This window comes from Pseudophryne corroboree, chromosome 8, assembly GCF_028390025.1.
Source record: "Pseudophryne corroboree isolate aPseCor3 chromosome 8, aPseCor3.hap2, whole genome shotgun sequence".
NCBI lineage: Eukaryota > Metazoa > Chordata > Amphibia > Anura > Myobatrachidae > Pseudophryne > Pseudophryne corroboree.
Window position 1 is genome coordinate 376,126,559 of NC_086451.1, and position 10,000 is coordinate 376,136,558.

Genomic DNA, 10,000 nt, shown 5'->3' on the forward strand with positions numbered 1-10,000 from the left:
GTTTTGAGATATTTTACTTTGAGCTGTGTTTGTTCTGATTTCATTATTATATTCCTTACAAAATATTTCATCTTAATGAAAAAAAGACAGTATAAACAAATAACATTGAATGCAATGACCACGAAGGGACTCGAACCCTCAATCTACTGATCCGAAGTCAGACGCCTTATCCATTATGCCACGTGGTCAATGTCAGTCCAAAGATTAACGCCTAAAAAAGTATAGTAATATAAAGATTCAAGTAAAAAACATATTTGTTTTGTTTCTTTGAGACAACTGTATTGGATAATCTTACACTCAGATGACAAACTTTAATCCAACAATAATTTCAATTATTAATTCTGAATAAAACTAATATTGTTTAGTATTCTACAATACCCCATTCAAGAAGTTTGAGAAACCTTAAACAAACTGAGAAATACATTTAATGGTTGATGTGCCTTCTACAAAATTAACTGAATAGTTTAAAGACCAAAAGGTTAGAGATTCTTCACTTTGAATCATGTTTGATCTGATTTCATTATTATAATCCAAACATAAGATGTTATCTTTATCTAAAAATATATACACTTAGATGTCAAACTTTGATCCAACAATAATTTTAGTTATTGATTCTGAAAGAAAATAATAATGTTTAGTATTCCACAATACCCAAGCCTAGAATTTTGAGAAACCTTAAATCAACTTAAAGATACATTGACTGCTGTGCAATCTACAAAGTTTGCTAAATAGTTTAAAGAACAAAGGTTTTGAGATATTCTACTTTGAGCTGTGTTTGTTCTTCTTGAATGGGGTATTGTAGAATACTAAACAATATAAGTTTTATTTAGAATTAATAATTTAAATTATTGTTGGATTAAAGGTTGTCATCTGAGTGTAAGATTATCCAAAACAGTTGTCTCAAAGAAAAAAACAAATGTTTTTTACTTGAATCTTTATGTTACTATACTTTCTTAGGCATTAATACATTGTCAAACAGTGACTACGTGGCCTAATGGATAAGGCGTCTGACTTCGGATCAGAAGATAGAGGGTTCGAGTCCCTTCGTGGTCATTGGATTCAATGTTATTTGTTTTGTTTCTTTGAGACAACTGTTTTGGATAATCTTACTCTCAGATGACAAACTTTGATCCAACAATAATTTTAGTTATTGATTCTGAAAGAAAATAATAATGTTTAGTATTCCACAATACCCAAACCTAGAATTTTGAGAAACCTTAAATCAACATAAAGATACATTGACTGCTGTGCAATCTACAAAGTTTGCTAAATAGTTTAAAGAACAAAGGTTTTGAGATATTTTACTTTGAGCTGTGTTTGTTCTGATTTCATTATTATATTCCTTACAAAATATTTCATCTTAATGAAAAAAATACAGTATAAACAAATAACATTGAATCAAATGACCATGAAGGGACTCGAATCCTCAATCTTCTGATCTGAAGTCAGACGACTTATCCATTAGGCCAGGTGGTCACTGTTTGTCAATATATTAATGCCTAAGAAAGTATAGTAACATAAAGATTCAAGTAAAAAACATATTTGTTTTTTTCTTTGAGACAACTGTTTTGGATAATCTTACACTCAGATGACAAACTCTAATCCAACAATAATTTCAATTATTAATTCTGAATAATACTAATATTGTTTAGTATTCTACAATACCCCATTCAAGAAGTTTGAGAAACCTTAAACAAACTGAGAAATATATTTAATGGTTGATGTGCAATCAACAAAGTTTACTGAATAGTTTAAAGACCAAAGGGTTAGAGATTCTTCACTTTGAATCATGTTTGATCTGATTTCATTATTAAAATCCAAACATAAGATGTTATCTTTATGTAAAAATATATACACCTAGATGACAAACTTTGATCCAACAATAATTTTAGTTATTGATTCTGAAAGAAAATAATAATGTTTAGTATTCCACAATACACAAGCCTAGAATTTTGAGAAACCTTAAATCAACATAAAGATACATTGACTGCTGTGCAATCTACAAAGTTTGCTAAATAGTTTAAAGAACAAAGGTTTTGAGATATTTTACTTTGAGCTGTGTTTGTTCTGATTTCATTATTATATTCCTTACAAAATATTTCATCTTAATGAAAAAAAGACAGTATAAACAAACAACATTGAATGCAATGACCACGAAGGGACTCGAACCCTCAATCTTCTGATCCGAAGTCAGACGCCTTATCCATTAGGCCACGTGGTCAATGTCGGTCCAAAGATTAACGCCTAAAAAAGTATAGTAATATAAATATTCAAGTAAAAAACATATTTGTTTTGTTTCTTTGAGACAACTGTATTGGATAATCTTACACTCAGATGACAAACTTTAATCCAACAATAATTTCAATTATTAATTCTGAATAAAACTAATATTGTTTAGTATTCTACAATACCCCATTCAAGAAGTTTGAGAAACTTTAAACAAACTGAGAAATACATTTAATGGTTGATGTGCCTTCTACAAAGTTTACTGAATAGTTTAAAGACCAAAAGGTTAGAGATTCTTCACTTTGAATCATGTTTGATCTGATTTAATTATTATAATCCAAACATAAGATGTTATCTTTATCTAAAAATATATACACTTAGATGTCAAACTTTGATCCAACAATAATTTTAGTTATTGATTCTGAAAGAAAATAATAATGTTTAGTATTCCACAATACCCAAGCCTAGAATTTTGAGAAACCTTAAATCAACTTAAAGATAAATTGACTGCTGTGCAATCTACAAAGTTTGCTAAATAGATTAATGAAGAAAGGTTTTGAAATATTTTACTTTGAGCTGTGTTTGTTCTGATTTCATTATTATATTCCTTACAAAATATTTCATCTTAATGAAAAAAATACAGTATAAACAAATAACATTGAATGCAATGACCACGAAGGGACTCGAACCCTCAATCTCCTAATCCGAAGTCAGACGCCTTATCCATTAGGCCACGTGGTCATTGTTTGTCAATATATTAATGCCTAAGAAAGTATAGTAACCTAAAGATTCAAGTAAAAAACATATTTGTTTTTTTCTTTGAGACAACTGTTTTGGATAATCTTACACTCAGATGACAAACTTTAATCCAACAATAATTTCAATTATTAATTCTTAATAAAACTAATATTGTTTAGTATTCTACAATACCCCATTCAAGAAGTTTGAGAAACCTTAAACAAACTGAGAAATATATTTAATGGTTGATGTGCAATCTACAAAGTTTACTGAATGGTTTAAAGACCAAAGGGTTAGAGATTCTTCACTTTGAATCATGTTTGATCTAATTTTATTATTAAAATCCAAACATAAGATGTTATCTTTATGTAAAAATATATACACCTAGATGACAAACTTTGATCCAACAATAATTTTAGTTATTGATTCTGAAAGAATATAATAATGTTTAGTATTCCACAATACCCAAGCATAGAATTTTGAGAAACCTTAAATCAACTTAAAGATACATTGACTGCTGTGCAATCTACAAAGTTTGCTAAATAGTTTAAAGAACAAAGGTTTTCAGATATTTTACTTTGAGCTGTGTTTGTTCTGATTTCATTATTATATTCCTTACAAAATATTTCATCTTAATGAAAAAAAGACAGTATAAACAAATAACATTGAATGCAATGACCACGAAGGGACTCGAACCCTCAATCTTCTGATCTGAAGTCAGACGCCTTATCCATTAGGCCACGTGGTCAATATCTGTCCAAAGATTAACGCCTAAAAAAGTATAGTAATATAAAGATTCAAGTAAAAAACATATTTGTTTTGATTCTTTGAGACAACTGTATTGGATAATCTTACACTCAGATGACAAACTTTAATCCAACAATAATTTCAATTATTAATTCTGAATAAAACTAATATTGTTTAGTATTCTACAATACCCCATTCAAGAAGTTTGAGAAACCTTAAACAAACTGAGAAATATATTTAATGGTTGATGGGCAATCTACAAAGTTTACTGAATAGTTTAAAGACCAAAGGGTTAGAGATTCTTCACTTTGAATCATGTTTGATCTGATTTCATTATTAAAATCCAAACATAAGATGTTATCTTTATCTAAAAATATATACACCTAGATGAAAACTTTGATCCAACAATAATTTTAGTTATTGATTCTGAAAGAAAATAATAATGTTTAGTATTCCACAATACCCAAGCCTAGAATTTTGAGAAACCTTAAATCAACTTAAAGATACATTGACTGCTGTGCAATCTACAAAGTTTGCTAAATAGTTTAAAGAACAAAGGTTTTGAGATATTTTACTTTGAGCTATTTTACTTTGAGCTGTGTTTGTTCTGATTTCATTATTATATTCCTTACAAAATATTTCATCTTAATGAAAAAAATACAGTATAAACAAATAACATTGTATGCAATGACCACGAAGGTACTCGAGCCCTCAATCTTCTGATCTGAAGACAGACGCATTATCCATTAGGCCACATGGTCAATGTCTGTCCAAAGATTAACGCCTAAGAAAGTATAGTAATATAAAGATTTAAGTAAAAAACATATTTGTTTTGTTTCTTTGAGACAACTGTATTGGATAATCTTACACTCAGATGACAAACTTTAATCCAACAATAATTTCAATTATTAATTCTGAATAAAACTAATATTGTTTAGTATTCTACAATACCCCATTCAAGAAGTTTGAGAAACCTTAAACAAACTGATAAATACATTTAATGGTTGATGTGCCTTCTACAAAGTTTACTGAATAGTTTAAAGACCAAAAGGTTAGAGATTCTTCATTTTGAATCATGTTTTATCTGATTTCATTATTATAATCCAAACATAAGATGTTATCTTTATCTAAAAATATATACACTTAGATGTCAAACTTTGATCCAACAATAATTTTTGTTATTGATTCTGAAAGAAAATAATAATGTATAGTATTCCACAATACCCAAGCCTAGAATTTTGAGAAACCTTAAATCAACTTAAAGATACATTGACTGCTGTGCAATCTACAAAGTTTGCTTTATAGTTTAAAGAACAAAGGTTTTGAGATATTTTACTTTGAGCTGTGTTTGTTCTGATTTCATTATTATATTCCTTACAAAATATTTCATCTTAATGAAAAAAATACAGTATAAACAAATAACATTGAATGCAATGACCACGAAGGGACTCGAACTATCAATCTTCTGATCCGAAGTCAGATGCCTTATCCATTAGGCCACGTGGTCAATGTCTGTAAAAAGATTAACGCCTAAGAAAGTATAGTAACATAAAGATACAAGTAAAAAACATATTTGCTTTGTTTCTTTGAGACAACTGTTTTGGATAATCTTACACTCAGATGACAAACTTTAATCCAACAATAATTTCAATTATTAATTCTGAATAAAACTAATATTGTTTAGTATTCTACAATACCCCATTCAAGAAGTTTGAGAAACCTTAAACAAACTGAGAAATATATTTAATGGTTGATGTGCAATCTACAAAGTTTACTGAATAGTTTAAAGACCAAAGGGTTAGAGATTCTTCACTTTGAATCATGTTTGATCTGATTTCATTATTAAAATCCAAACATAAGATGTTATCTTTATGTAAAAATATATACACCTAGATGACAAACTTTGATCCAACTATAATTTTAGTTATTGATTCTGAAAGAAAATAATAATGTTTAGTATTCCACAATACCCAAGCCTAGAATTTTGAGAAACCTTAAATCAACATAAAGATACATTGACTGCTGTGCAATCTACAAAGTTTGCTAAATAGTTTAAAGAACAAAGGTTTTGAGATATTTTACTTTGAGCTGTGTTTGTTCTGATTTCATTATTATAATCCTTACAAAATATTTCATCTTAATGAAAAAAGACAGTATAAACAAATAACATTGAATGCAATGACCACGAAGGGACTCGAACCCTCAATCTTCTGATCCGAAGTCAGACGCCTTATCCATTAGGCCACGTAGTCAATGTCTGTCCAAAGATTAACGCCTAAAAAAGTATAGTAATATAAAGATTCAAGTAAAAAACGTATTTGTTTTGTTTCTTTGAGACAACTGTATTGGATAATCTTACACTCAGATGACAAACTTTAATCCAACAATAATTTCAATTATTAATTCTGAATAAAACTAATATTGTTTAGTATTCTACAATACCCCATTCAAGAAGTTTGAGAAACCTTAAACAAACTGAGAAATATATTTAATGGTTGATGTGCAATCTACAAAGTTTACTGAATAGTTTAAAGACCAAAGGGTTAGAGATTCTTCACTTTGAATCATGTTTGATCTGATTTCATTATTAAAATCCAAACATAAGATGTTATCTTTATCTATAAATATATACACCTAGATGAAAACTTTGATCCAACAGTAATTTTAGTTATTGATTCTGAAAGAAAATAATAATGTTTAGTATTCCACAATACCCAAGCCTAGAATTTTGAGAAACCTTAAATCAACTTAAAGATACATTGACTGCTGTGCAATCTACAAAGTTTGCTAAATAGTTTAAAGAACAAAGGTTTTGAGATATTTTACTTTGAGCTATTTTACTTTGAGCTGTGTTTGTTCTAATTTCATTATTATATTCCTTACAAAATATTTCATCTTAATGAAAAAAATACAGTATAAACAAATAACATTGTATGCAATGACCACGAAGGGACTCGAGCCCTCAATCTTCTGATCTGAAGACAGACGCATTATCCATTAGGCCACATGGTCAATGTCTGTCCAAAGATTAACGCCTAAGAAAGTATAGTAATATAAAGATTCAAGTAAAAAACATATTTGTTTTGTTTCTTTGAGACAACTGTATTGGATAATCTTACACTCAGATGACAAACTTTAATCCAACAATAATTTCAATTATTAATTCTGAATAAAACTAATATTGTTTAGTATTCTACAATACCCCATTCAAGAAGTTTGAGAAACCTTAAACAAACTGAGAAATACATTTAATGGTTGATGTGCCTTCTACAAAGTTTACTGAATAGTTTAAAGACCAAAAGGTTAGAGATTCTTCTCTTTGAATCATGTTTTATCTGATTTCATTATTATAATCCAAACATAAGATGTTATCTTTATCTAAAAATATATACACTTAGATGTCAAACTTTGATCCAACAATAATTTTAGTTATTGATTCTGAAAGAAAATAATAATGTTTAGTATTCCACAATACCCAAGCCTAGAATTTTGAGAAACCTTAAATCAACTTAAAGATACATTGACTGCTGTGCAATCTACAAAGTTTGCTTTATAGTTTAAAGAACAAAGGTTTTGAGATATTTAACTTTGAGCTGTGTTTGTTCTGATTTCATTATTATATTCCTTACAAAATATTTCATCTTAATGAAAAAAAATACAGTATAAACAAATAACATTGAATACAATGACCACGAAGGGACTCGAATCCTCAATCTTCAGATCTGAAGTCAGACGCCTTATCCGTTAGGCCAGGTGGTCACTGTTTGTCAATATATTAATGCCTAAGAAAGTGTAGTAACATAAAGATTCAAGTAAAAAACATATTTGTTTTGTTTCTTTGAGACAACTGTTTTGGATAATCTTACACTCAGATGACAAACTTTAATCCAACAATAATTTCAATTATTAATTCTGAATAAAACTAATATTGTTTAGTATTCTACAATACCCCATTCAAGAAGTTTGAGAAACCATAAACAAACTGAGAAATATATTTAATGGTTGATGTGCAATCTACAAAGTTTACTGAATAGTTTAAAGACCAAAGGGTTAGAGATTCTTCACTTTGAATCATGTTTGATCTGATTTCATTATTAAAATCCAAACATAAGATGTTATCTTTATCTATAAATATATACACCTAGATGACAAACTTTGAACCATCAATAATTTTAGTTATTGATTCTGAAAGAAAATAATAATGTTTAGTATTCCACAATACCCAAGCCTAGAATTTTGAGAAACCTTAAATCAACATTAAGATACATTGACTGCTGTGCAATCTACAAAGTTTGCTAAATTGTTTAAAGAACAAAGGTTTTGAGATATTTTACTTTAAGCTATTTTACTTTGAGCTGTGTTTGTTCTGATTTCATCATTATATTCCTTACAAAATATTTAATCTTAATGAAAAAAATACAGTATAAACAAATAACATTGAATGCAATGACCACGAAGGGACTCGAACCCTCAATCTTCTGATCCGAAGTCAGACGCCTTATCCATTAGGCCACGTGGTCAATGTCTGTCCAACGATTAACGCCTAAGAAAGTATAGTAATATAAAGATTCAAGTAAAAAACATATTTGTTTTGTTTCTTTGAGACAACTGTATTGGATAATCTTACACTCAGATGACAAACTTTAATCCAACAATAATTTCAATTATTAATTCTGAATAAAACTAATATTGTTTAGTATTCTACAATACCCCATTCAAGAAGTTTGAGAAACCTTAAACAAACTGAGAAATATATTTAATGGTTGATGTGCAATCTACAAAGTTAACTGAATAGTTTAAAGACCAAAGGATTAGAGATTCTTCACTTTGAATCATGTTTGATCTGATTTCATTATTATAATCCAAACATAAAATGTTATCTTTATGTAAAAATATATACACCTAGATGACAAACTTTGATCCAACAATAATTTTAGTTATTGATTCTGAAAGAAAATAATAATGTTTAGTATTCCACAATACCCAAGCCTAGAATTTTGAGAAACCTTAAATCAACTTAAAGATACATTGACTGCTGTGCAATCTACAAAGTTTGCTAAATAGTTTAAAGAACAAAGGTTTTGAGATATTCTACTTTGAGCTGTGTTTGTTCTTCTTGAATGGGGTATTGTAGAATACTAAACAATCTAAGTTTTATTTAGAATTAATAATTGAAATTATTGTTGGATTAAAGTTTGTCATCTGAGTGTAAGATTATCCAAAACAGTTGTCTCAAAGAAAAAAACAAATGTTTTTTACTTGAATCTTTATGTTACTATACTTTCTTAGGCATTAATACATTGTCAAACAGTGACCACGTGGCCTAATGGATAAGGCGTCTGACTTCGGATCAGAAGATTGAGGGTTCGAGTCCCTTCGTGGTCATTGGATTCAATGTTATTTGTTTTGTTTCTTTGAGACAACTGTTTTGGATAATCTTACACTCAGATGACAAACTTTGATCCAACAATAATTTTAGTTATTGATTCTGAAAGCAAATAATAATGTTTAGTATTCCACAATACCCAAGCCTAGAATTTTGAGAAACCTTAAATCAACTTAAAGATACATTGACTGCTGTGCAATCTACAAAGTTTGCTAAATAGTTTAAAGAACAAAGGTTTTGAGATATTTTACTTTGAGCTGTGTTTGTTCTGATTTCATTATTATATTCCTTACAAAATATTTCATCTTAATGAAAAAAATACAGTATAAACAAATAACATTGAATGCAATGACCACGAAGGGACTCAAACCCTCAATATTCTGATCCGAAGTCAGATGCCTTATCCATTAGGCCACGTGGTCAATGTTTGTCCAACGATTAACGCCTAAGAAAGTATAGTAACAAAAAGATTCAAGTAAAAAACATATTTGTTTTGTTTCTTTGAGACAACTGTTTTGGATAATCTTACACTCAGATGACAAATTTTAATCCAACAATAATTTCAATTATTAATTCTGAATAAAACTAATATTGTTTAGAATTCTACAATACCCCATTCAAGATTTTTGAGAAACCTTAAACAAACTGAGAAATATATTTAATGGTTGATGTGCAATCTACAAAGTTTACTGAATAGTTTAAAGACCAAAGGGTTAGAGATTCTTCACTTTGAGTCATGTTTGATCTGATTTCATTATTATAATCCAAACATAAGATGTTATCTTTATGTAAAAATATATACACCTAGATGACAAACTTTGATCCAACAATAATTTTAGTTATTGATTCTGAAAGAAAATAATAATGTTTAGTATTCCACAATACCCAAGCCTAGAATTTTGA

At 28.6% G+C, this 10,000-nt stretch overlaps 8 non-coding genes across 8 annotated transcripts; 2 read left to right on the top strand and 6 right to left on the bottom strand.

Annotated features, from left to right (window-relative positions):
- Nucleotides 1-115: 115 nt before the first annotated feature.
- Nucleotides 116-188, bottom strand: TRNAR-UCG (transfer RNA arginine (anticodon UCG)). The gene has a single exon. It is a non-coding gene; the product is annotated as a tRNA-Arg (tRNA).
- Nucleotides 189-980: 792 nt separating this feature from the next.
- TRNAR-UCG (transfer RNA arginine (anticodon UCG)) lies at nucleotides 981-1,053 on the top strand. The gene has a single exon. It is a non-coding gene; the product is annotated as a tRNA-Arg (tRNA).
- A 1,095-nt stretch (nucleotides 1,054-2,148) lies between these two features.
- Nucleotides 2,149-2,221, bottom strand: TRNAR-UCG (transfer RNA arginine (anticodon UCG)). The gene has a single exon. It is a non-coding gene; the product is annotated as a tRNA-Arg (tRNA).
- A 673-nt stretch (nucleotides 2,222-2,894) lies between these two features.
- TRNAR-UCG (transfer RNA arginine (anticodon UCG)) lies at nucleotides 2,895-2,967 on the bottom strand. Its single transcript has one exon. It is a non-coding gene; the product is annotated as a tRNA-Arg (tRNA).
- Nucleotides 2,968-5,890: 2,923 nt separating this feature from the next.
- TRNAR-UCG (transfer RNA arginine (anticodon UCG)) lies at nucleotides 5,891-5,963 on the bottom strand. The gene has a single exon. It is a non-coding gene; the product is annotated as a tRNA-Arg (tRNA).
- Nucleotides 5,964-8,158: 2,195 nt separating this feature from the next.
- On the bottom strand, nucleotides 8,159-8,231 carry TRNAR-UCG (transfer RNA arginine (anticodon UCG)). Its single transcript has one exon. It is a non-coding gene; the product is annotated as a tRNA-Arg (tRNA).
- Nucleotides 8,232-9,023: 792 nt separating this feature from the next.
- Nucleotides 9,024-9,096, top strand: TRNAR-UCG (transfer RNA arginine (anticodon UCG)). Its single transcript has one exon. It is a non-coding gene; the product is annotated as a tRNA-Arg (tRNA).
- A 350-nt stretch (nucleotides 9,097-9,446) lies between these two features.
- On the bottom strand, nucleotides 9,447-9,519 carry TRNAR-UCG (transfer RNA arginine (anticodon UCG)). The gene has a single exon. It is a non-coding gene; the product is annotated as a tRNA-Arg (tRNA).
- Nucleotides 9,520-10,000: the final 481 nt, after the last annotated feature.